Source organism: Cygnus olor, chromosome 1 (assembly GCF_009769625.2).
Source record: "Cygnus olor isolate bCygOlo1 chromosome 1, bCygOlo1.pri.v2, whole genome shotgun sequence".
NCBI classification, from domain to species: Eukaryota; Metazoa; Chordata; class Aves; order Anseriformes; family Anatidae; genus Cygnus; species Cygnus olor.
The window spans coordinates 201,264,162-201,291,784 of NC_049169.1; the positions used below are offsets into that span (position 1 = coordinate 201,264,162).

The 27,623-nt window shown below is 41.2% G+C and overlaps 1 protein-coding gene and 1 long non-coding RNA gene across 3 annotated transcripts in view; both read left to right on the top strand.

The window, feature by feature from the left end:
• Positions 1–27,623, top strand: part of ME3 (malic enzyme 3) — a 124,457-nt gene that overhangs the window by 21,457 nt on the left and 75,377 nt on the right. The gene's annotated exons all lie outside the window — the stretch shown is intronic.
• Positions 7,215–12,842, top strand: LOC121063669. The gene is made up of 3 exons (XR_005816137.1): positions 7,215–7,297; positions 11,401–11,479; positions 12,694–12,842. It is a non-coding gene; the product is annotated as an uncharacterized LOC121063669 (long non-coding RNA).

Consider the following 27,623-nt stretch of genomic DNA (forward strand, 5'->3'; position numbering starts at 1 on the left):
ATTACTTAAATATTTGGTCAACACATTGATGTATGGTATCTGATGGTTTTAGTACAGCTATTTCTTTCAATTCAACATTAAAAGGAGATTGTCTGCTAATGCTAACAGTGCTCTGGTTTCTGTCCTCCTGGTTAAGATTAATTTATCTTGGATTAGCAAGTGCTAAAGAATCACTTAACAGTACCTGGGTCTGTTGTTCCAGAGTCTCCCTCGCACAGGAGATTTGGTTGGGTCACACTGCAGTAGCTGGAGTGGCGATGAACTGGCATTAAGAACTGAAACCACAAAGGAGAGCTTCATCTCTCAGATACAGCAGTACTGGCTCTAATCAGACTCCCTGTTCTTGCCCTTTGAGAACTTAAAATGTGGTGGGAATTTACAGTCAAGTTTAGGGTTTTAGGGATTTCCTATTCATCTGGCAACCATTTCAGCTAACAAGGGAAGAAGAGAGAAACCTTTTCTTAATCCAGACAACTTTTGCCACAAATCAGCTCATTCACTGGACCCAAACAATACAGTACTTTAATTGTTAATATTTACTGAGCTTTCTGATACATCTAGAAAGACACAAGGAAAATGCCCGATTTTCCCCCTGTACTCAGCTCTGGTGAGGCCGCACATCGAGTACTGTGTTCAGTTTTGGGCCCCTCGCTACAGGAAGGACATCGAGGTGCTCGAGAGAGTCCAGAGAAGGGCGACGAGGCTGGTGAGGGGTCTGGAGAACAAGTCTTACGAGGAGCGGCTGAGGGAGCTGGGGTTGTTCAGCCTGGAGAAGAGGAGGCTCAGGGGCGACCTTATCGCTCTCTATAGGTACCTTAAAGGAGGCTGTAGCGAGGTGGGGGTTGGTCTATTCTCCTACATGCCTGGTGACAGGACGAGGGGGAATGGGCTAAAGTTGCGCCAGGGGAGGTTTAGGTTGGCTATTAGGAAGAACTTCTTTACTGAAAGGGTTGTTAGGCATTGGAATGGGCTGCCCAGGGAAGTGGCTCAGTCACCATCCCTGGAGGTCTTTAGAAGACTTTTAGATGTAGAGCTTAGCGATCTGGTTTAGTGGAGGACTTGTTAGTGTTAGGTCAGAGGTTGGACTGGGTGATCTTGGAGGTCTCTTCCAATCTAGACGGTTCTGTGATTCTGTGAATTGACAATTTTACCTTGGAAATATTTATCTTCACCATTCTTCATCAGACATTGAGTTTTGGTGATATGATGGTGTCAGAAGAGGCATTTGAAACCTTTTGACAGTTATAAAGGGTAGGCACTGTAAATAATAGCATAAAAACTCAAGTTTTTATACTATGCTGGGCAAGTGGGAGCCATAAGCTATTTGAAAGTGGTCAGAGGTTTGTGTGTGTGATACCCAGGAAGGATGTAGCTTGACCTCTACAATCAACATATGATGATTACTTTTCTCAACATCCAGGTAATCTGCCAGATTTCAACTGTGTTGTGATCACTGGCAGCCTTCCTTAGAATATTAATTGACAAACACATCCTGACATTCATTTAAAACCACAGCTGATGACATGCCTTGCTGTGAGAGCTAGTCTCAATGACATAATTAAATGTTTGCATGCATAATCTGCTTGCGATCCCTTAATACAGGCTTTACAGCACGAGTTCACTCCTGTCTCATGGTAATACTTCAGTCAACACTTCCTGTGAATGGGGCTACTTTGAATGTTGTGTTGTACTGCATTCCTGCCTAAGTAAGAACTCAAGAAACCCCAAATAAAATGCAGCAGACAAGTAGGCAGTATCTGTGCTAACAAATGAAATCTACCCAAGACCATTCTTTGCTGCTGAGGCCAGTGTACGTACTGCTGAATTCTTACCCTCCAACACAGCATGTCTGCTGACCCTGGGTATGGTCCATGACACATCGTAGCTCCCAGATGGCTATCCAGGAATCAGCAGTACAATAAATGACTGCTGCAAAAGTTTTGATTCTAACCATCTAACTGTTATTGGGAGACATCGTGGATTTTCAGTTAAAATGTGGTGTTGGTAATTACTGCTTTTGATAATCAGCAGCTGTTGTGCATGTTTTTTAACTATTCCCCTACAGTTGTCTTTAATATTGTTTATGAAAAGTGCAGTTCTACTTTCAATAATAATAAACACAATTTAGCTCTCATTAGCAAAGTTTAAGTCTCAAAATACAGACAAGGGTTTTCTGAGACTGATTTATTGTCTTTCATTTCACCTTACTATTTCCATTTTTCAGCTAGGATACTTTTCATACTATGTTTTTTTTTATTATTATTTTTTGGAAGCGATTATCCCAGATGCTCACTTATTCTGTTACATACTTTCTAGTTAGGGACTGGTGTATGAATTCAAGCGTGAATCACTTCGGGATAGAAGTAGAATTTCTTTGTGATTTTAGAACCTGTATCAAATTCTATTCTTAAAATCCAAAAATGCAAATGCACTTCACATTACCTTACTGTCCCTGGTGATGTACCTTGGTTGTGCTGTTATGTCTGTTTCTGTTCTTTGAAGTAGGGTGTACAAATTAAAGTAAAAATTGCTTTGTTCCTTTTGTGTGTGTGTGTTACAGTGCTGTGCTTTAATAAGGCTTGCAAAATGGTGGGTAAAAGCTTAGAATATGGAAAAGTTCATTGACCCCTTTGGTGTCAGCACAACTGTGCTTCCACAAACCTCTGTGTCTGCACCTTTTCAGTGTGAATCCTGTGTGGTCTGTGTGGCAGCTGCTTGCTGATTTTTACACTGGTCTAAAGCAGAGTCAAAGAGTTGAAAAGCCCATGTGCAACAAACAGGGATTTCCCACTCACATATTTGGAAGGAGTTCTTCAAAAATTATATTTCTTGTGGGTTACCTCAACATTGGTGAATCATGAGGAATTAAAGCCACAAATTATAGCTTGGTTAAGTGGTCTAGAATCAACAAAAACTTCCAGTATTTGAAGAAGCATTGTGACCCCAAAAGCTTGTTTCCTTTTTTTTTTTTTTTTTTTTTTTTCCTGACTGCATTTCTGACTTTCATTAGAGAAACCTGGGTGGAAGAGGTCCCAAATACCAGGCAAGTGGTCTGATGGGCTTCCAAAAAGTGGTACTTCACAAGCCCCACAATAAGTGATGACTTCTGTTTCAAATAGTAGTTCATCTTCCTTCCAGAAAATATACTTGTCAAGGGAAGTATCTTGGATGATGTTCAATAATTGGGAATATCATGAATTAATGAGCCAAGTCCAGAGGGAATTTGAAAATTAGGTCTACCTTGCTTCCAGTTTGTCCCCTTTTCAGTGTTACAAGGTGGTTGGCTCATGCTCTGTGTGGATGCTGCAGAGGGAATCGGCTTCAGCAAAGCTGGGCCTTCAGGGGCTGGAGGGGCTGGAGTTGTGCTCACCAGCGGCTATCTGCCGGCCTTGCTGCTCATATTCTGCCCTAAAAGCAGAATATGATATGCTCATTCATGAGCATAAACCTCTGCAATCGTACCAGTTCACAGGCCCCTATCTGTGTTGTGGCACAACCCTTTCTATTGTGGGCGTTCATGTTTTGAAAGAATTTCTTGCATCTGTGAGCCCTGACAGGGCTCTGCTAATTTGTAGAGCCAACACGTCTCCTTTCTACAAATAAAGAATATGTTTCTGTATTACAAGAGAAAAGGGTGTTTGGGGATATGTTTTGGAGCCATCTCGTTGGTTAAATCACCACAAAAAGCCAGCTGTCTCACGCTCAGCACGACTCACTTCAGAGGTGCTGTAACGTGTCTGTGGAGGGCTTCGGACAGATCTGGCGTGGGCATGAATGACACGCTTGCCGTGTTACACTTCAGCACTTGAGAAAGGCATTCAGTTTAGAAGGATTAAGCATTTTTCAAGAGGCATTGCATTTTATTCCTAGCTTCCTGGGTTTGTAAGACACCAGTTTTGTCGTAATTGTTTATCAGAGGGAAACATGCATAAATCCTATAAGTGCTGTTAGTGGCCTACATGTAAACATGTTAGTAGTGCGGGGGGGGATAGGTTTTATGCTGTTTTTCCAAAGGATGCTTGTTCCTTGCTAGGCTTCTCAGCCTGTTCGAAAACCTCCTGTGGGCAGAGAGTTCCCCCCAGCAGAAGTTGGAGACATACTGATCTTTTTAGGTGTTCTCCTTGTGTGTACATAGAAAAACAAACAAGCAAACAAAAAACACACAAAAATCTCTGGACGATGGAGCTGCTTTTTTACCCTGCTTTTATAAAGTAAAATTTCTTTCTGGATAGCCTTGCATTAACAGTGGTGTTATATCCAGTTTCAAATTGCACGCGCCCTCTCATCTATTACTTTACAGCCTGTTCATCCAAAGCCATCATACTCGAGGTGCTGTGCTCAGGGTGCTGTCTCCATAGCCCTACCTGTACCACACTTAGGCTGGTTTCAGCATTTTTGCCTAGCTGCTGTGGCTGGAACTATGTGCATTTCAATTACAGAACGCACTCAAGTCAGAGTGGGGATTTTTGGCCAATAACTGATGCTAGATGATACTTGGCTCTGTCAGCAGGGTTTGGCTGGTCAAGCTGACTCTATTATGTCCTCCTTCCACCCACCCTCTGATTTGTTTTCCCCTGTTCCACAGCTTGGAAGGGAAAAATGTGGAAGTGAAGAAATCTCAGAGATTCCACTGCTTCGTTCCCAGTCCTCTGCCGTTAGGAAATCCAGTTCCCCCTGAATCATAAGCACCTCAGTGTAAACAGTGCAAAGTTTACTGGAGAGAAAGTGCAACCGCGTGTTGGTGTTAAGAACCAATTCCGTGATGTGCAGCTGCCTTAGTCATTCCCAATGCTGTTTCAGTGCTTTATAAACTACTAGAACATACTTTCGCCTTTTTAGGGGATCTTGTTACAAACCACTATTTAGTAGTTACAGAATTCCAGTTTCTGCACAAACTGCGGTAAGATATCCTGGCACATGCCTCAGGGCTGCAATGAATTGGCCTGGGAGCATCAATGCTAAAGATGCCTGCAGAGAGCCCCACAGCAAGAAATAGTATGAAAAAAAAACATGAGAAATCTGAACGGGCTTGGGGTTTCTTTCTATTCTACCAGCGAAATGGCTCTTTGTATCCTGCCTGCTCTTGTGTCTCAGGTAGTTGGATAATTTTGCTGCTTGGATATGTCTACGTGGCTTGAATTACACTAGGTCATTAATTCTAGCACCCTGTTCTTACAGTGGCCTACAGCAGATGCTCAGTGAATAACAGGGACAGGCAAGAGAGCAGTAATACTTCTAGCCATTGCTTGCTGTCTCCAGCAGTTTGTAGCTCATGGACCTCCTAGCTTAAAGGTAATACCATTGTGTTCAATAGCTTGTGACAGATTTCTTTCTTTTTTTTCTGTAAATTTGTTAAATGTTTTTAAACTCCATATTAAAAGAAGTATCATAGAAGGCAAGGCATTCCTTAAGGTGACTGTGTGGTGTAGAAAGAAATGTCTCATTTTACTTTGAACCTGCACTTTAGTGGTATTGTTTCATGCCTCCTTGTTCTTCTATTAGAAGAGACTGTATAACTGCAGATTTCTGCATCACTCCAGAAAAAAAAACACAATTTCCAGCAACTTCTTAAGAGACATTTCTAGATAATCTCGGAGCCTGCGATGATGATGGGATGGAGGCAGTATTGATGAAGGCCTCATGGTCCTGGGATAAAGGCTGTGCAGTAGGACAGCATGTACTAACCTAAAGTGGTTTCTCAGATTTAAGGACCACTTACTAGGGCTAGCTAGGTAGGGTGGATATCTCTTCTTTATTATCAAGTTTTCTACTTTATCTAGTACATTAATTATGTCCAGATGTTCATCACGTCCAGAATGTCCAAACCATTTTCTCCAGTGTGTGTGGGGAGAGAACAATGCTAAGAATCAGGAGATGTGGATTCCCTTTGAAGCAGATTAATTTTGAGTCACATTGAGGTTAAAAAAACAAAACAAAAAAAAAACAACAAAAACCAGCCCCCTCCTATATCCACACAAGATGATCACCAAAAATTAGTGCATCTAAAATCAATGATTTTTTAAAAGTAATTTATTCTTATCCAGTTGCTTAAATTCGTATGGGAAATGAGTAGAATCTTTGTGAATAGAGAGAATGGAGAATTGATAGTGGAAAGCCCTGGTGCGTTGGAGTATAGCTAGAAAATGAATTTGAAATGTGCAGTTATATGAAGTCAATTTTCTCACTTCATAAGAAAATAAGAATTCTAAGGTAAACAACTCTGCAATGGAAATTACTTCTATAAACCGAAGCTGTAACTTCAAGTGGATCACATAAGCACATATTCCACAGCTTCAGAACATATTTAATAAATTGATATGTTAGAATTTCAATGCAAATAGCTCTTTCAAAGAGGAAGCAATACCATGATGGCAAAACTGTACAGATGAGCCTTAGTGGCTCCCTGTGATGTGACACACACCGATGTGGAGCTATGGGGGCCAACCCAAAAGCTTGTGTGTGCTCCCAGTCCATGCACGTGATCTTCCTGGGCGCTCCTTTGCTGGCTTCTCTGAGGGGTGTCCCTGAGCCCTCTCATACTGGCTTTGGTTGTGCAGAGAATGTGGAAGAAAATAAAATGGAAAGCTAGAACCATGGGGAAAAAAATGGGAAGGAAAGCCCTGTCGCTTCGTTCAATATTGTGGGGGGGTTTATGACACTTAAATGCTGGAGATGGCATACGAGGGTGACCTGCGGGCTGGAGTGGAGTTGGGCTGACTGTGCTGATGGCCTTCAGCATCTTCCTCACAGTAACAGTGTCCATAAAAACACCTGCATGGACCAGAACAACCAGCAGTACCCAGCTGCTGCCTGGAGAGATGCTGCCGTGGTAAAGCACTCTCCAACTTTGCCTCTAAAATACATTTTTTTTCCTGACTGCATCCTTTGTTACATTAATCTGTCAGGTTTTACATCCCAGATGACTAAGCAGCCCTCCTTGTGTGCTTTCAAGCTTCTTTGTCCAAGAACCTCCAAGAAGTGGTTTCATCTGTCTTGGCTGTTTGTCACCGTGGTTGGGTTTTCTGGTTTTTGTTTTGTTTTATTGTCTTTCAGGCTGTAATTGGTGCCTGTCTTGTGGTTGCCATAATTTATCGCACTTGCAGCCAGGGAATTCAACCTGGGATTCTTTCTGTGGCTCTCTGTTGATTTGTGGCAGAGCCACAAGAACAGGAATTTATCCTGAAGCCCACTGAGAATTGTTCATCATCTTTTCCAGTAGGACGAGTAGAGCTGGGCAAGCAGTCAGCCCCAGATCTTTGGGAACAGAAACAGCTGGAAATACCCCATCGGTTCTAACGTGAGAGCTGAATTTTGGGGGTTCGTTTCCTTATTTATTTTTCCTGTTTAAAACTTTTTGCCTTTAAAAAAAATCTCTTTCAAAATTTTTTCAGCGATAAACTTTTCTTTGAAGTTTTCCAGTTAAAATGAGACTTTCAAGCGCTCTAGTTTTTATTTCATTTACTCATCTTTTTTAGAAAGTTATACTTCTTGTCACTGAGTACAATAAAAACCCAGCTACCTAAGCTACCTGCTGTTCTTTGCTGTTCTTTTCTCTCCTTCCTGTTACCACATTGCAGAGTTTTTTATTTTAATAGCTCAAACTTAAGAAGCTAGAATAATTAAAAGGGAGTTTAAAATGTGGAAGGAGGAAGGAACTTATACATCTTTTTAGAAAGACAAAAGAGAGGAGGGAATAAATTTTAAACAAAAAATTCAGCCTCCTCCAAGGGCCCTGCAGGTAAAGATAAATCACTGAACCCAGCCAATTGAGATTTTTAGTAATCTGTCTGAGGAAAAAATGAGGCAGAAGGTGAACATGCACATGGAAAAAATTCTTAAAATAAATGTGTTCCATAATTATATTGTCTAGAGTTGTACAGCATATGTTGTGATAACTATGATATGATGTGATAATTATGGTTAATTCAGATAGCGAGAGACACTGTTCCACAGCAGGAGGTGGGAGAGGGAGCAATTCAGGATCAGGAGGTACCTGGCTATGATGAGAAACAATGCAGGGCCATGGTCAGTGAGTGTCAGTGCAGGATGGGGAAGGCTGGTGTGCATGGTTCAGGTCACCTTGCAAAGCCTGCCACATCTGGGCAACAATAAAAACTTGGTTTTTGTGTGGTGTTGGGCATTTTTCTTATTTAAACAAACGAACAAAAAAAATGAAAAAGAAAACAACAACAAAACTTGGTTTGCCATAGGTATCAAAAAACACATCTGGAAGAGCAGGTATGTCCTTGTGCTTGAGGCTGTGAGCTCAGGGGCTTGAAGACGCTTGTTTCTAGCCATTGAACTCCAACTATTAAAAGGTTCATTCCTTTTTATTTAGCTTGACATTGATGCTTTGTTGCTGCTTAAGGGATATAAAATGGAAGATTTTAATGCTCTGTAATGTTTGTTTTTCAAATGAGACCAGAACTAAACTACAACTTTTGGCAGAAGGCATATTTTGTTTAAATCTCTGCCAAGGAAAATTGTTTCATTTCTCCATTTCTATTCCAGTTAAAATGCTTACAAATAGCATTTTTAAACCAAACCGAATCTATATTTTCCAGCAATTTTTCAGACTCTTTTTTCTTGTTTTTACTCTAAAATGATTTGTAGATAGGGGACTTTTTTCCTTACAAGGTCATCAGGAAGACCTGTCAGTAGCTTATTTTAGACATAGGAGAGAGCAGAAGAACTATACTTCGAGTACTTAGATATCACCTGCCACCTGGAAAGGCTTAATTCATGGTAAAGTCAAGTCTGGATGAATTTGTGGTGTTTGACCTCATTCCAAAAAAAATAATAAAGGCTAACCCGACAAAATATTTTAAAGATCAGGCTAGGTAGCACGAGTTGTCAGAGATTCTAGACAATGTGAATTGAAATTTCATGTTTAAATTGGAAAAACAGAATATATGGTCCATGTAATTTGCTCTTCTGCTAGGACTGGGACAGTGTCTGCACACACTGAGATCACAAGGGCAGAAAATACTATTTGCACATGGAGATTTCAGTTACCACCACATCAGTTATGTCATGTATTGTCTAACATTTGTCCAGAGATGAAATGTAGAGATGCTACCAGTGATTCTTTCATGCAGATCAAGGTACTCTACAAAAAAAAAAAAAATACAGTCCTTTGCTTGGCATTAAGTAATGTGCCAGGTCAGGCTGAAAATGTTGCATTTTTAAGTGCTGCTCGGTATCAGTGACTATGAGGTATTTTAGATCCAGCGTCATTACAAAGATAAAACCCACAGTTGAGCATGTCACAGTTGTGCTCAGCTTTTATAAGGTTAACTATGTGTGTGAGGAAAATTGATAAAAGGATGTCAAAAAGGGCTTTTAAGAGAATTAAATCCTTACAGGAGGTATGGGGATGCTGAACACTACCACACCAGAATCACTGGTATAAATCACCTCTTAAGAAATGCTTGGAAAATGGTCAAAGGCAGCAGGTATGGCTGAACAGCAAAGTAACTTAGGTTATGAAAAGATGGGAAGGCAGTCTTTGAAAAGCTGAAATTGTATCCAAAGAATAAAAATGGAATAAATCGTAATATCTTGCAGAAGAGATACATAAATGTAAAGCAAAAAAAAGAAGGAACAATTAGCTAAAGGATTCAAAACTAGTACAAAATTATTCAAACATATCAAGAGCAAAAGCCAGCCCGAGAGTCTTTAGGGTCAGTTGACGACCTCAGTTTAAAAAGAAGCTGTTGGAGATGATAGGCACCCAACTGCAGGGAAGCCAATTGAATTATTTTTACTGCTATTCATTATAGAAGAAACAGGGGAGAAACAGGTGCCGTAGAGTTTTCTGGGGTAAATTCAGGAGAGAAAATGTCCAACATTGAAGTTACTATGGAAGAAGTTATGATACACTAGATCCTGCAATTATGATGGTGTTCAACTGTGACCTGTAGGGAAATTTAGGATTAAGTAGCTGCATTGCTTACAGCAATACTTATTGCCACTTAAAACTTTCTCAGTATCTGAAGACAACAGATGCCCATTGTAAAAAGATTCCAAGGAAACATGGGGAGCTACAGGCCTGCAACACCTGCATCAGCAAATTAGCAGGGACTGTCTAATAAAGGATGGAATGAGTAGATGCTTGGACAAATAAAATCTGCTGGGGAAGAGTCTGTATGGCATCTCTAAAGGCATATTTAGAAAACCTCATGGTTTGTAAATCACTGAAGGGATCACAAATAAGATGGGAAATGTGGTTTGGTTGGTACAGTCTAATTGGATTTTGATAGATTTTTGATGCTGCCCTCCACAAAGATTTTTTAGGAGACAAAGCAGCAGCGATAGAGCAGGAAATATCCATGTGTCTATATGTCAGTAATTAACAAAATAAGAAACAAAGTCTTGGAGTGAATGAAGAGAAGTTGCCAGTGAAGTTATGGAGGGATCTGTGCTGAGATCTGCCCTGTTCTGCTTGCTCATAAATGCCCTGCACAAAGGGATGCCTGGCAGAGATCCAGAGAAGGGCAGTAAGGATGATCAGGGGGAAGAATGGCTTCCACATAAGGAGCAATTGACCTGACTGGGACTATTCCGTTGACAGAATCGTGAGTGACATGGAAAGGATGGGCAAAGATAACTTTTGTTTTCCCAGCATCTGTGAAATGTAGAATACAATTTTCATGGATTACTTCTTGGAAGAACCACCCCCCCACACCCCCCACCCCCCTCCCGGAATTAAAACAGGGAGATGAAAAGTCACAAGTTTTCCATGCCCCTAAATTGACATGGGGCGGGTTTATTTGTTTGGTTTTGGTCTTTCTGTTTTCAGTTTGCTTTTGAAGTCCTTGCCATCTTCTGAGCTTCCTGAAAAGTATCTAAAATTCAGACACAGAGTGTTTCAAAATAGGCACTCAAAATTACTGACAATTTTGAAAATGGTCTAAGTGCCTCATCAGGGAATTTGTTGTTGTACCTAGCAAACTGAACTCAGATCTGCTGCACACCAGATTACTGCTCTTACAACGAGATGGCAAACTGGAGTGGATCAGGAGAGTTAAGGTGCTGATGGAAGAATTACCTTGTTCCTGCTATTAATAATGTTTAAGAAGACTTTGCTTTCAGGAGTTTCCAGGTTTCCAGTTGAATATTTTCACCAACTGAATATCTGACCGTTCTTCTTCTTTTTTTTCTTTTTCTTTTTTTATTTGGTAGACACACATACAAACAACATACACACAAACAAATGTGTCTAGAGAGTCTTGAGTTTACCTGCTTAGGTACCGGCCAGAAATAGTGTAGTTCCAGTTCAGGAGCCTGTGGCCATATTCGTTACTGATTAAATGGCCCCTCTTAGTTTCCAGACTGCAGCAGATTTGGGTTCATTTAGATTGGAATGCGAGAACAGTAAAGTTGTGCTCTTTCATGCAGGTATATGGTACAGCCTGCAGATCATTTGTATTCTTCTAAAGGATGTTATAAACCTGGCAGAAAAGAAGGACGTGCTTAAGTGAGTAAAGGCATTTTCAAGTTTATTGGTATTGAGGGAAAAATAATATTAAAGCAATTTGCATTCACTGGGTAAATAAGAGATGATGAGATTAGAAGCAGCCAAAAATATTTCAGTGCACATTTTCTATCAAGTTCACGTTGTTCATCTCCTGCATTGTACCTACTTGCTTTTTATGAATACACATGAGAGTTAGATCAACCAGGCCAAGCTTGGATCTCCTATAAATAGACACAAAACTTTTATTGTCTGTGGTCCTGAGTCTATATTTCACTTAGCCTGATTTTACCCTGTTGTTATGCTATTAATGTTAGCGGAGTTGCTCCAGGTGTTGCTGGTAAGTGGTATCAAAATCTGTTGAGAAGCAAGCTCACTATTTCAAGAAAAAAACTGGTCCCTTAGCTGTTTATTGGCAGAAGGAGAGCAGAACTCATTTCCAAACAAGCCCAACTGTTGCTGACATTTATTTGCTACGAGAGTTGTTGCAGAAGTATCGGGGCTTATGCTGATCAGTAAAGGGACTCCCTTAAGTCGTATTGTCCAAAGTATTAGGACTGTTATCTTTTTCTCCGTGGATCACTTCAAAGACTTACTTCATTAAAGGGGAGTGGACGTTAAATCACTGCCATGAACATAAGATCCTGTTGTGTTCACGTGCAACACAATTAAAGATTTCAGGCATTCCAATAAGGATCAGTCCACGCTGATGTGAATCACTGAACAGGAAATGCTGCTAGGCAAGATCCTGAGCTTAACTAATTAATTTGAATTTATATATTAAAGTGTCGATGTAGATAATACAATAATTACAAACGCTTGTGTTTGAAGACCATGAAAAATGCTAAAAAATGAAATTTTGCAGTCAGAATGTGAAGGTTGGTTGCACTTGGCAAAGAAATGTTTGTCTTGTCTCAGGGCAATGCGCTTGTCATTAAAATACTAGTAGAGGCTCTTGAGTAGACTTAGGTCTCTGAAGCACACACCAACTTTTAGACTCAGTAGTGCACTACCTCTGTGGGTAATTTTATAAGATGCCTAGCAAGTAATTTAAAAACCAGCCCAAAGTTCTGAAAAAATACGCTTTTAAAACTGTCCTTCAAATGACTTTTTCTGCCCAGGACATTTAGTTTAAACATATTAATTTCTGAATGATGGAATGAGACAGTGTTTTCAGGGTCAGTGGCTGATTTCAGACTCCTGCTCTTTGCCTTTAGGCCATGGTTTGTCACTCACTGAGAAGACTTGAAGAAGTTTGTTGTCTCACCAGCCCCTAAAGCAGCTGTTTGCAGGAAGGTACAAAGCTTATCTCCAGCTTTAAAGAACTAGTTAATTTATGTCTGAGAATATTTGCCATTTCACTCTGTTTAATGAATTGCTACTTCCAAAGGTGTCCTGTGACTGTCAAGTCACTGGGAGATAGCTTTTTTACCAGATGAAAATAAATGGTAAGAATTAGACTGGCCAGATGAGATTCTTCATAGAATCATAGAATGGTTTGGGTTGGAAAGAACCTCCCAAGATTACCTAGTCCAATCCCCCTGCCATGGGCAGGGACATTTTTTGCTAGATCAGGTTAGATAGAATAATCATAAATTGTGATTGTAATGTGCTATGAATAGCTACAATATAAAAAAATGTACTTGTAGAGAGTATTTAGCAAACATCCTTCCTTTTCAGTGCCTGTGTCTTGGTGCAAAGCAGCTGACCTTGCAGGTTTGCTAAAGAGCTGTCTGTCTTCTCTGTTACCAGAGGTAACTGCAGGACCATGAAGTTGCTTGGGGTGAGACTTGGCCTTCTGTAGATGGGATGATATTTCCTCCTTTGTCTGTTATTTTAGGCTTCTTTTTTGATTATTTTCCAAAAGGAATTCTACTTTAGGACTTGCATTAAGTATGTGTTGAAAATGTATATCTTTCTTCCCTTTGCATCCAGGCTCTGGGAGGGTACCATTCCTCCATGCTGCTTCTAGGCTGGGCTTCTCCAAGCCTCCAAGCCTTGCTGACCTTGTGTAACATCCTCTGCACTGTGTTCCTCTGTTACCATATCGTTTCTGGCTTTAAGCTGATTTTTCCTGTTTACAGCCTTCAGAAGACCCAGGATGTTTAAATGCGCTCAAATGTCTTTGGATTTATCGTGTGGAGCTTGCTGCAAACATTTCGTACTTCACACGCAGTATAGTAACATATCTGACAGATTTGGCATTGAGTCCCATCCTAAATTACTCCCCCCATCTGCCCACCCTCCCTTTGTATTCCTTTGGGGATTTTGCTGTTACAGCAACCATGGATTGTTTTGTTGCATTTGAGTGTGTTCTCCTAAAAGCGTAAGAAGATTATGTTCTGCCAATTCCACAGTTTGTTTCCTTTTGCAGATGAAAATACAGAAGCTCGATATGCACTGTGAATGCTACATTTATATTTCTAGAGTAGCACTCTAATCTCCAGGAAGGCAGTTCCTACAGGGACTTTAAAATCTAGAAGATTCGCAGTGTCACTTTGGTGTCTGGACTCTGTCTCGTCTGTGAGTTGCCACTGTATTTGCCATCCACTCTGGCCATGCACATTTTATATGAAAATGTAGTGGTTTGTTTGTTTGTTTTGTTTTTGTTTTAATGTATAGGACACAGAAAGTTTAACTCCTTTAACAGCAAAAGGTAATAAATCTCTAATATCTTCATACTCTTAATTTTCATCTAAAGCCTAGGCGAAAATACCTATTGCTATTGAGAGATAAACGATTATTAACCAACCATTTTTTCTCTTAAAGAGTTTTACAGTTAGCGTATTTCCTATCCACATCCACTTCAATAGCTGTGTATATGCCTGTATACAATTATGGAAGAAAAACCACTTGCACTAGTTAGAACCAGACCAAGACGTAAACTGTGGCCTCATGTCAGCATGATTTCAATTCTACTGAAATTAATGAGAAGTTTGTGCATGCTTTTATGCTAATATTTCCTGACTTTGGGGCAATCCTACAGATAAATACCTACTGCATCTTCTGTGATGCTAATGTAGCCAAGGAAGCTGAACACGGGGGTGTAGAAGTGGTGGGAGGAGAGCAAAAAAAAATTGCTGCAGCTTATCATAAACATGGATAACAGTGTCCAGAGATTTGAAATGTGTGTTTGTTGTCTCCTTTCATCAACTTTCCCCTGAAACTGTTTACTTAAGAGCTCTTCAGCTATTGCCAGGAATGCAGTTATCCTATTTTAGGCTATATGTACTCAGTAAAGCTCTAAGCCATTCCCACAGTGGTTGAGAGAGGCTTAGGGCTAGTGTTTTGGTGCTGCAGTGCTGTGGTCCACCACGCTCTGCAGGTGTTTAGAAAAAAACCTCTTTGCTTCAAGGTGCTTACTCTCTCTGAAGTAATGAGCAAACAATTAAATGCAGCTTTGTCGTTAGGTCATGTTTCTGTGACTTGTATAAACCGAACCACCTAAAAGTACAGAAAGTTGATGCTACCAGCTGATCTACCTAAATCAGCTGCAGAGAGAGGGAGAGGTTTCGAAGTAGGAGTAGGCGATAGACATGAGACGCAGTATGGCAGATGGAAGGGAGGAACTGATATAAATTCAGCCTCATTTTATGTGTGTTGCATAGCATTAGTGCTTCTGCTGAATCATAGGGTCTCATATTTTCAACAAATATACACTGGCTGTGAAAATACAGCAGACACAGTGAACATACTGGAAAAAAGGATTTTATACTTGTATAACCTTCTGCAGGTTATACTTGTATAACCTTCTGAAGTACTTACCTGTTCAACCTGGTAAGCTGTGGGGATCATAACGCCTTTGCAACTGTGTCTGTGAATGCTTTTTGTATACCTGTGGCCTGTATTCTGAATTTAAACAAACCAACTTAAACAGCCTTTCCTGCCAGAAAGTGACATCTCCGTATGTATCATCTCCATCAGTATCCGTATCAGATGGAACAACTTTCATTTATTTGGCCTTTGTTCTTTGCACTGTGTCTTTATTTTGTTATTGTTAAACCAAAAGGTGGAAAAAATAATAACAGTTTGGGGGTAGGGTGTAAGAACCAACAAAACCTTCTTGGAACTGTTGGATCCAATTCAGCCGACACCAACTCCAGGCAGGGCCGAGGTTGGTACCAGCGGACACAGCTCTGCTGCTGACAGGGACGAATTTGGCCTGCTTGGAATTTGAGAAACAGGCTGTTTCTTGTGCTTTCTTCACTCTGCTGCTTATTAAGAATTTGACCTTTTGAGAGGTCAGTGTCGTCGTGCACTCTAGAGTCTTGTAGGTGAGTGGATATTCCAGCTAAATCTTCAAATGCCTGTCAGCCCTGGAGGTATTGTAAGGGGCAACGTCTTCACTTCTGCTTGTGGCTGACTTGCTGCCACTCCGCTGTGGCTTTCTGTGTTCACCATCCCTCGTTTCTGTAAAGGCTTTTTGTTGGGACCCCTAAATGCCATGTCTGCGTTCAGCTGTCTGTTATGCATTCAGCTCATGCTGAAATCCTTGTGCTACTTCGTCTCACTTCATTCAAGTGTACCTCTGGCAGTTATTTATTCTTTCTCATTGCTCTCTACTAGGTGTAAAAGGGTCCTCTGTTTATAACTATGAGCTTTTCTACCAAGGCAGTAGCTTAAAACAAGCACATTTTTTCTTAGCGATTGCTCACGACCTGGTGTCAATGTGAATGATTTAAAAAAGCCTGTTTTGGCTGGAATAGCACGCTGCCATTCAGGGCACATGCCTAAACCGATCGCCTGCTGGGGGTCGGGAAGGGAATTCAGCTATCAGGAGCAGCACACAAAGAGCCAGGAGCATTTATGAAGAAGGAAGGAGCTGACATTCCTCCAGGGCATCAGCTACCTGAGGCTGTCTGGGGGATATGCAATACTGGATGTGCCAGCAGCTTGCTCAGGGGACCCGTTTGGCTCTGGCATGTGGGTTTGCATCTCTTTTGACTCCCTGTTCACCACAGCATTTGTTATACATTCTCCAGGGGGAAACCCTAACATCCAGCTCTTACCTGCTGTATTAAAGCCTCCTCGTTTTCTTTCAGTCTGGGTGAGTTGAAGGCACTGTGGTCTGTAGCTCCCCACAGTGGGAGATCTCTGGAAATGCTCGGTAATGCTTTAGGCTTGAGTGAGTTTACAGGGGTGGGGTAGATGTTTTTTTCTGTTTTTTCTTTTTTTTCTGTGTTTTTTTTTTTTTTTTTTGTGCCTTTTTTTTTTAAGCTGTCTCTGCACTTGGCCTGTTTCACCCTTTGCAGGAGGTGAAATATGTCCCAAGTAATGAGATTCTTTTTTCCTAAGTTTGTCTGCAAGGTTCAAAGCATCAGAAACACTTGGTAGCTTTTGTCTTCCATTTGGGAAAGAAAATGCAGTCATCAAATTCCTGCTGTGCTGCTGGTGAGTGAAATCTGTGCTGAACCATGGCTGTACATCAGTATGGGCAGGCAGGGGAACTTCTCTTATACAGAGAGAGTACAAGCAGACAGGCATCTGCAAGCCAAATAAAATCCTCAGTCATAAATGAGGAGGGGAGAGATGTAGAAGCAGATTCTGGTTTTGCTTGGGCCAGTACCCTTTGGTAAGGCTTGACCCAAATGAGGTGGTTAACATCTCTCTCAGGTTTCAGTTTGCTTCTCTTTGCTTCTGCAGGGTGCCTGGAGAGAGCCTCAGCTCTGTGAGTCCATCCTGGGAAGCAGCTAGGCAAATCCACTTGGAATTTCCCTTGTGGTGTCCAAGCTGACTCCTCCAATGGCACGGGATTTGTTGGTGACCACAGGAGAGAGTGAGGGGAAGAAGATCCTGCTCTAAGGAACCTGCTTTGGCAGGGGGGTTGGACCCGATGATCTTTCGAGGTCCCTTCCAACCCCTTCAATTCTGTGATTCTGTGAAGATGGGAAGCAGAGTTGTAAGCCTTGGTCAAGTCCTTTCTGAGACATCTCAAGTGTGCGCAGTCTGTGTGGGAAAGGTATGGCTTTCATGGGAAAGCCTTTAGCTGCAGCTGGTCCTGTCTAGGATGAGTCATCCTCTAAAGTAACACTCAGAAAGGTCCCTGTAGCTGATTCCACAATGTACTCATCATGGGTAGGACACCAGCAAGCAATGGACCCTCCCAAGGTGTTGGGTCATACCAAGGGGAATGAGCCAACTGCAGCTGCTGACCAAATGCATTGAACTGGGGCTTCAGTTATTTCAATAAACAGGCACTTGTTTCTAGCTTTTTGCGGGATGAAGCAACACAAGCTAGGACTTTCATGGACCGTATGCTGACCGTGATACAAGTGGCTGTTACACAAAACAGGACAATCCCTTGTCCATATCCCAGCCTCGCATTTGCTCTTGAGGTTGAGACAGTCATGGAGAAGTGAAGATTATGTTCTTCTTGATGTTCACCGCAATATGTTTCTCTGATATGTGTATTTAATTTTTATGTCTATATCTAGAGGAGAAGAGCAGGCTGAGGGGAGGCCTCATGGCAGCCTGCAGCTCCCTCATGAGGGGAGCGGAGGGGCAGGCACTGAGCTCTGCTCTCTGGGGACAGAGACAGGACCCAAGGGAACGACATGGAGCTGGGACAGGGGATGGTCAGGCTGGGTGTTAGGAAAAGGTTCTGCACCCAGAGGGTGGTTGGGCCCTGGGACAGGCTCCCCAGGGCAGTGGTCACGGCACCGAGCTGCCCGAGTTCAAGGAGTGTTTGGACAATGCTCTGAGACAAAGGGTCTGATTTTGTGTGGTGCTGTGTGGAGCCAGTAGTTGGACTCAATGATCCTTGTGGGTCCCTTCCAGCTCAGGATATTCTATGATCTGTGGGTAATTCCTTAAAATGGATTTGAAGGTTTCTTCTGAAATCTGATTTACATCTTACATTTGCTGCTAATGAGCTTATTGTCCATGTGTGTATGTTTGCTGCCTCTTGGTATATTTGCATTTCACTCAGCTGAAATAACAAGTATCTCCATGGTCAATCTTCTGTTCATAATCTGTTTTGATTCCAGTTGAATTCTTTGTGTGCACGAGCGCTGGGATTCCAACTCTCCATCCCTTCCTGCACTGTGCAAATAGAAGAGGTATTTTCTAGCCAGGAAGGCAGAAGACAACCAGGAGAGGTCTTGGTGAGGACACAGATCTCCATGTGGAAAATTTGAGAAGTAATGCATTGGTTTAGCATTGAAACTTTTTAATTAGGCAGGCAACAGGAAAACAGGAGTACTCTGTAAACAGTCAGTTTTTTCAGGCCATTCCTGTTGGTCTATTTTCCAGATCAGTTGCAAACCTAGACAGATACTGTTTGCCACAAGTCATTATTTCATTTCTTTTCCTTGTACTCATATGTGTATTTTTTATAATGTGTCTTCAGTCAAGGAAAGAGGGCAATCTTTCATACAGATACTAAGAATCAGCCTCTCATATTTTCCCTTCAGGTCAGTCCTGGCTTGAAATAGCCTGAACTGTTTCTTGACTACATTTCAAAGTGTTTAATGCAGCTGTGATTTCTGTTCCCTGTCTTTTTCCAAAGAAGTCAGAAATTGAAGGAAATAGAAGCATAACAGATCCTTATTTATTGATTATAGAAAATTTATTAAATCAAGCTATAAAAATTGCCGGCTTACGTCATATGATAACTTTTGTAAAGAAGATAGTGAAGAGCACTAGAGGGTTGGGAAAAATTATTTATAGGAAAGCTACTCAATATATTTCGCTATAGTCATACTCAGCATCAACAGGAGTAGCTGATCAGCTTCATGTAGATATGCCTCACATTCGTAGGACTTTCTCCTTTCAGTATTTCACTGAATGATTTCCAGAAATGATATTATTATAATGATAAAAAGCAGGTAGTTTTATTTTTTAAGTCTGCCATGACTGCTTGTGTGCATTTCAGCAGACTTGCTCTATACTACAGCTGGGAATTGGCCCACAAGCACTGAAAAACCTTTTTTCAGTTTTGCTTTTGTGGTGTTTTCCTTTAATTTTTATTTTTTTCGAAGGAAAAATTATTTCCAGGCATGTTGTGGCACAGGTCTGTACTACTGCTCTAATTCTCATACCATATTCTGAAGTTGTAGAAGCCAAAAGCCAGTGCGCTGGAAACTTAATTTTGCTACAGATGCAAGTTGGTAAGGGCTTTCCAGGAAAGAGGGTTCGTGCAGCACTGGGTGTCCAACCATTCCTGTTTCATGAACTCAGTGCTGTAATGGAGGGCTGCAATAACATCTTTGCTGCAAGCAGATTTATGCAGATACACCCAGAACAAACATTTCCTGTCATTTTTTATCTTCTTTGTTACATACAAACACAAATGTCTCCAAGGACAAAGAAATAGAAACACTTTGAAATGAACCCAAGCAGTGAGCAAGTGCATTAACATGCAGGATCCCATTTTATTTTTCTAATTAAACACAATTGTGTTCTCTGACCTGCATTTTAAATACTGAATATTTAGTGAGATTCATACTTTTTTCCCCTACCCTGCTTCCTTTCAGGCTTTGTTCAGCATGTGAATAGCTCCATTAGGGAAATGTGAAATCACTGGACTAGGCATTGACTTGCTGTTTTGACATTCCAGTGGGAGATGCTACTAAGCTGTAAATTACAGAATTGGACATCATTGGTTTGAATTCAGATCAGTTTGGCTTGAAAAGCGAGGTTTAGCTATTTGACCTGCCCTGACCCAGCTCTGTCCTTTGTTTGGTAAGGTACCTGATTTGTTTGCAAATTTCTTCCTACGCCACGGCGTACAGAAATCTGAAGTATTCAGATGTTTTAGCTATGTCTCTCACTTCAGTGCAGTAAAAATCCTGTTGTGACTCGTCATAAATTGAGGCTTCTAAACATATTTGTTGCTGCCCTTTCGCACACACACGCACACCAGTGTGAGGCAGTTTCAGAAGTGGAGCTGCAAAACCTGGTATTTGTTTATAAAACCCATGAAACCCTGGACACTGTTGAAGCTAAAACTTAATACAATGGTCAAAAAAGTATTTGGGGTCACATGAGATGGGTTTGGAAGGTTATAGGGTTGTAAACCTTGACTCCGGGAAGAAGTACAGTCCATAACAGTCTCTGCTTGAATCAGAGTGTAGCACAGAGCTTTGCTTACAGGTTGGAGGAGTGGGGCTGAAGAGGTGAGGCCAGGGCTGATGTGTCTGTGCTGTGCTTCTAGAGCCAGGCACTGACGAGGCAGCAGTGGCAGCCCTGAGACGGAGGGAGAAGTGGAAAAAAGCATTGAAGTGCGCAATGTTTTTTATACTTTTACAAAAGTATAAAAACACCTCATTTTTATACTTTTATAATGATCTTGACCTGCAAAGTAAAGCAAACTAAAGTTTCCATGTTGCCTTTTCCAATTCTTCATTGTTCGCCCTGAAGAGTGCAGTGCAGAGGTACTGTGGTGGTAGCCTTTGAGCTAACTCTCCTTCTAATGGGGACCTGCTGCTATTTGAAACATGCAGTTTCGTTTCAGGGCTCCTGAAATGTGAGGTGTAGTCAGTGTTTCCGGTAGTGGCAGTTGCAACACTTATTTTTTGTTTGCCTGAACAACTTGTGCTCTGCATATTTTGGATGCAATACCTAGAAATGATAGAGTAAAATGAATCCATAGGTGTGTTGCCTCCCCATTGACTCTACCCACCCCTCTCTCCAGGTCTTCATGCTCTGGGGAGGGTTAAGCAACGTGCATTTATCAGATGCTGATGGTGGCTGGTGCTTGAGAACATGTGAATTCTGTTGGTACTGAAAGCAATGCTTCCCTTTCCTGAATATACTGAAATTAAAGGAACCTCCCATCATGCTCCCACGCACTTTGCTGTGCTAGAAGACAGAAGTTGAGAAATTATTCCTCTAAGTAGGTTGTTAGAAATTCAGGTGCTAGCAGTGATATGAAAGAGGTCTCTTTTTCTCTGGTCCTTACTGCTTTCTGCATATTTTAGGCTCAGAGTTAACAGTGATTTCTGAAGTTAAGCAATTGAGCATTGCATTTGCTCATTACACATGCTGATGGTAATGAGCTCCGGAGGGTCTGTGAGCACATCAGAGGTCAGAACTAGAATTCAAAATAATTTGCACAAACAGGAGAAATTAAGTGAAAAAAGCATACATGCAAAGTTGATTTGCAATAATTAACAGCGCAAACTCAGAACGAAGGAAGAAACCCAGCCAGAGAGCAGTTCTGCAGGAAACTAGAGGGGGTGGTGTGATGGATCTCAAACCAAACACAAGACAACAATGTCATACTGTTGTGAAAAAAAACAGTCATACTAGGATGTGTACACTGTGGTGTCATTCGCAAGACACGTTTAGTAAACCTCTTTGTCCTGTTGCGTTGAGTGGGTGCTGTGTCTTAACTGGGGCACTGTGTTTGCAGAAAAGATGTGGCCCTCCTGGCCAGAGGTGGCCACTCAATAAAGGAGTGAGGGTGACATGAGGTATATTTATGCTCAACGCTGCAAGCACAGTCTGAGATCTGAATGATGGAAATGCAGCACCCAGAAGAGCAAATTCCTGTTCAGTGATTTTCATAACCCTTCTTGTTAAGTCTGGGCTCTATAAGCAGCTCTGAGCACTTGCTTTCTCTGTCCTTCAATGCATCAAACAACCACCTTTCTAACCAAGGAAAAAATTGGAATCAGGTCAGAGTTTATTTTAGCAAAAAATAAATATAAAAAAATACTATTTGTGCAGAATATGAAGCAATTGGGGCTTTGCACAGAAGGGAGTAAGATGGTAATTGCACTTTGTCATTTTTCTCTTGCTCATTTCCACAAAATAAAAGACCAAAATGATTTGGGATTTATTTTGGTAGATTTGACACCTGTGCTTACTTCCTGGGATTGGAAGAGAGAAAACAAATTGGAAAGTTCAGTCTCAGGCAAAAAAGAACCATCAAGGGGAAAAAAAAATGATGCTAATAATTCCAACGTGATGCCATCACGGTATGTATAGACTTAAGTACAGTCCAAGGAGCTTTAACATCCTGAATACTAATTCAAACACGTTCATATAAAGTGGATAGTATGCCTCAACCACAAATAAAAGGTATGAGGGAAGAGTCCTGGGGGTAGCTTGGGGTCAAACTTGCTTTTAATGAAGCCCCTCAAAGCTTTGCCATTAACTTCAGTCAGGTCAGATTTCACCCTTTGGAGCTGATCTTCCCTAGAACTAGAAATAGGCTGAACTTTTATATAGGTGGATGGAATTTGTCTCCAATTTCTGTGAATTTTCCAAGTTAGCTTTGGGAGTTAAGCTATGCAAATAAATTAAAAGAAATGGGAAAAAGTGTGCATGTGTGTGCCTGCATGTGGTTTTAGAAAAACATGTTGTATATATTAACACTGAATGAGAGTGGAGGGAATTCATAAAACGCTTTACATTCTACTAATTCCTGAGCTACGCAACAGATGTAAGAGTAAACCAAGTGGCAGCGGTAGAAAAAGCTTTTTGCAGAGTTCAGTTGACATCTGGCTACAGTTAAGGCATGCTTTTTTAATACAGGATGAATATCCTTTTAAAATATGCAGTGCTATAGGTTGTGAATTGGGAAGGGCCTATGTTAGTCAAGGGGACTATAAAGAAGGATGCGTGCTATTGGGAGAAGTGTTCAATAACTTGCGTGTTATGAGCATTCAAATTGCTTTGGCCCTGGATCTAAGAAGCGCAGTGATGAGCTGTGCAGGATTCAGAAGGAATCAAAAGAGCAAGAAAGAAAGAGGCAGGGACTCTGAACTGCAGAGGATCTCCTCTCTTGATGGCTGCCTTCTGCCGTGACATTACCTGCGTGAGGGTTTGGTTCCACTTGTGACCTTGTCCCAGTTCCTACCAGACCCATCCCTGCATGGTGTTCTTGCCTCATTTGCAGGCTCCACGTAAAGCCCAGCGCAGAGACGTGTAACTTTTGGACAGGGCAGATTCCTCAGCAAGGCTTTTGAAAGCTAAGAATTTACTTTTAAGGAGTAGAAGAACTTCAGAGAAAAAGAGACTAAGCCAGACCCCGTACCTTATGGCTGTTTCAATGCTGACGCAAGGTTTTTGCATTCACGTTTGACCTGTTTGCGTGGGACAGGAGTTGCTCACTCCTGGGGTATTTCTATTCCATTGGCTCTACTGCACCCTTTCTGTGCTTTTCTTGTGTTTTTCATCCATGTTTCTCCCCATCTCCAAGTTGCAACTAAGCTGTGCCCTTAGGAAAGGCATAAATCCCCCAGTTTTTTGTTTTTGTTTTTGTTTTCAGACAGCATGGCTGTAACATTAGGAATTGAAAGTTAGTGGACCAGATCCTGGTGATGTGGGAGTTTCTCCATTTTTAATAAAAGTTCGAATGCGTCATTTCTCCGTGCTCTAAATAACCATCTGATACATGCAGTGTTCTACTGCTGGAAGCGATGTTTCTAATGACCTCTCCTTAGGAGCAGTTCAAAGTCAGGATTTTATCTGTTCTACTTACCACTGTCTTATTGTCAGCCACCTTAAACAAGTCCATGGCATCTTTTTTTCTTAAGTCCTTTGCCTCCTGTGACTAGTTGCTTCTACTCATACTTCTCTCTTCACATTTTTAATTTCTTTTCACTGGTTGGCTTCTTGGTGGAGGATCTTCTGTCATTTGCTTCTTTCTCTGTTCTTTTTTGTTTGATCTTTGAGAGATCTTAACCATAACTACAAATGCAACTACTGTCACTATGTGTCTCTCTTATATTTCTCCATACCCAAATTTCTTTCCAAACTTTTCCCCTTTATCTCCAAACTACAGTTTTAGCCTAATTCAGATACAGTCTTATCTGGGATATCCTAAGGGGTATCTAGCCATTAGCTTGCTCCTGTGTACCCTGTGTTGATATTTTGTCCCCTGCTTTCTTTCTGGATCCCTGTAAGCAGCAGCATCCTCCTTCCTGATGCTTGACCTGTACCTTGGGTCGCTCTAAAGGTTGCACTCAGTATGTCTGCATGTTGGCAACTGGTTTTTGCTTAACATCTCTGCTGTATGGTCTTTCTTACACGAAAATTTCACACAGCTATAATTTCATCCAGGCTTTTTATCATTCTGTATCTGAATTAACCCAAAGCATTTCAGCCTTGTTGGTTGCCTTTCTACGTGCTGCTATTCTTTCTCCACTTTTCCGTAGTGAATCAAAGCAGTCATTGCTGTATGAGTCATTCACAGGTGATTATCGTTGCATGGCTCTTTTTATTTATTGTCAAGAGGTTGATTCCCCATTCAAACCAGCCTGCAACATGAGCCTCAGTAGTTCCCTTGTTATATTTTCTGTTTTCTCCCCTCATTCCCCCCACATTAGAAGGAACTTCCTCTGAGTATCACCAAAGCTGTTACGCTAACAAGCTTTCAAAACCAACCTTAGCAAGTTAGCCTACTGATATATCGAAATCGTTTTATCTTGCAGGTACGTATTCATGCTTTCCTGCATTTCTCTACCACTTAGCACTTTTTTATGCTTTATAAGCTATTTGGGGCAGGTATTTGCTCTGCCAGTACCACCACCAGAACAACCTCCCTTGCCTCACTGGCTCAGACACCCGAAGGTGCTATCATAATTCAAGAAGAGAAGGAAGTTTGCCGAATATTTGGTAGGCTCCATTAGCTTACCTCAGAGCCCTGGCCTTTGAGAGTCTTTCTTTAACCTTTTGTCCTGTATGGAAACAATGAATTAATTCCTTTCTCATTTTAGGGAAAATTCTGTAAACCTTTGGCCTGTGACCTCCCTGAAGAGCTGTGCTGGCAGGAGCATGCTTTGTGCGTGCTTCTCAGTCCTTCCTGCAAGGCAGAAACTAAACATCCCTGTTTGGCTGTAGTTATTCTGCAGTCTGGAAAAAAAAACTTCCCTTTGGTGCAGTAAAACTGAAAACTCATTTTGCACGCTTCAGCCACAGACCATGAAATTCAACTTGTGAACTTTGCATGGCAGCAGCGTTGGAAAGCTGAAGTATCTTTGTGTTCGCAATAAAATGTATATGGAAAGTGAGCTACTGGGGGAATTGAGATCATATTGAACTTATTATTTACTGCATGTCATATTCAGAGGATCATGATGCATTCCCAAAATTTGTGAATGAGTGTAGTAGGACTGACGTACAACCTCCGTGGAGATGGAGTTTTACCATGAGCCTCCTGTACCCTTCGGTGCAGTGCCATCCCAAACATCTTACAGCCTTGTGACCTGCCTTACCCTGGTCTCCCACTGACACACAGGGTGCTGTGTGGAAAAGTTTGGGTTTCTTTGAGATCTAAGAAGGGTCCTTATGTTGCCTTTTTTTTTTTTTTTTTTACTTTAGAAATGAATAAGTGATAAGAATAATGTCCTCAGGGATTCAAATATTTGATTTCTGAGCATGCAAATATACCCTGCTTGGAACAGTAACTATCTTTTAACAGTTGTTTAGACTGCTGGTTTTCAATGTCTGTCTGAATTTCTGTTGCCTGCTAGTATAAATAGATAGATGATCTGTAACATATGTAGTGTCGTTACAAGCTAAGTCTGGTCAGCCAAAAAATATATATACAAGTGTTCAGCGGAAATATGCCTGTTACAGGTAAATGCCATGAAATTGTATTCCAGGCATATGATGATGTTTCCACCAAAGAAATACAAGCTCTTTCTAGCCCCACAATTTCCCCTTTAGGATATTCCCCTGTTTATACCAATTCTGTAATTCTAATTTTGAGGGTCTTAGTGTGGAGAACCATGTGCATCATTGTTGGCATCACACCATTACACTTTTCTAGCCTTTGTCTTTTTGAACATCCCTAAGAAAATGTTTGGAGGTGCAGTTAAGGCTGGCCTGTCTTCTGCATCTATGAGGTAAGTGGTAAGAATAGGAAAAACCTCATATAGTGTTCTCGTCAGCTCTACTTTTATTCTGCCCTTACGGGTTCACCCAATTAATTCTGGGGGCAACTGCTGCATATTAGTTAGCTAATGAACAAGTAATTTATGCTGATTACATACATCCTGTTGCTGGTAATGCATCCCAATTATGTGAAGCAAGGCAAAAAAATGGACTGTTTCTTGCTTTTACAAAGAACATCAAGCTGTCTTTTCCTCTCTACTCCACAGATCCATAGTGTCTGTTTGATAGATCTGCCATTCCTCAGAGGAGGCATTCCTTGGCTGTCTGTTATGCTATAGCTTGCTTTTCCTGCTTAGCCACATCTTTCCCCAACAGGCCCAGCTATTGCCAGAGCTGGCGCTGTGAACTTCTCTAATTTGCACCACATGCTCAGCTGGGTGTTATGCAGCCCGTTGGGAGTAGCCTGATTTTCTATGCAGACATTTCAATGGAGCCATAGGCAATAAATCAGTGTCCTATGGTGAGGGTTTTTAATCCATGTCACTCACAATAAGAATTCAGCCAAAGATTCTCTGTGTTTTACCTCTGAGATGAATGTCATCCTAGAGGAAAACTACTTGCACAGAAGTGTTACTTTAACATAACAAATATTTTTGAGCTGACTTACTGACTTGGCTGCTGGTGTGCTGAGAGTACTGCAAGACTTGTGTAAAGGATGAAACTCATCGTGCTCATCAGTATTGCTCCTGAGTTGTCTTCTGCCTCTCTTTACCAGTTGTCTCTTTGGGACAGAGCCTATCTTTGTTTTCTTGGTTTGTTTTGATCTCTTTTTAAAGCGTGCTTTGGGCCCTACGGATGTGATGCATGACAGGAGCTATTCTAATACGAATATTTTTGAGGGTTTGTTTGTAGTACAGAAGAAAACTTTGTTCAAATTTATTGAAAAACAACATGCTCCCACTCTTTCATTCTGTCCACAGCTGACAATCTTGTCCTAGTACCTGGCGTGTATTGAGCTCATTTCTCCGTGCTGCTAAGCAATACTCCTAAGTGTAGCATTCTGAACTAAATGCTGCCAAGCTGTTTCTATAAAGGACAGTGTCTCACTGCTGATGATTTTCATAAGGAGAATTTATGTTGATTAGTTACTTAGAACAAGTAAAATATTCAGAATGCTATAAACCATAGTGTTTCTTTCTTATTTTCAAACGGGAATTTTACTGAGAAATGAATAACACAGTACACCCTAGATTTAGATAATAAATGACAAAGGGAAGGAGATAAGTTACAAAGTAAGAAAACAAGCACAGGACTCTCATTCTCTAGAGAATTATGTGTACACTTGACAGTGTGTCAAATG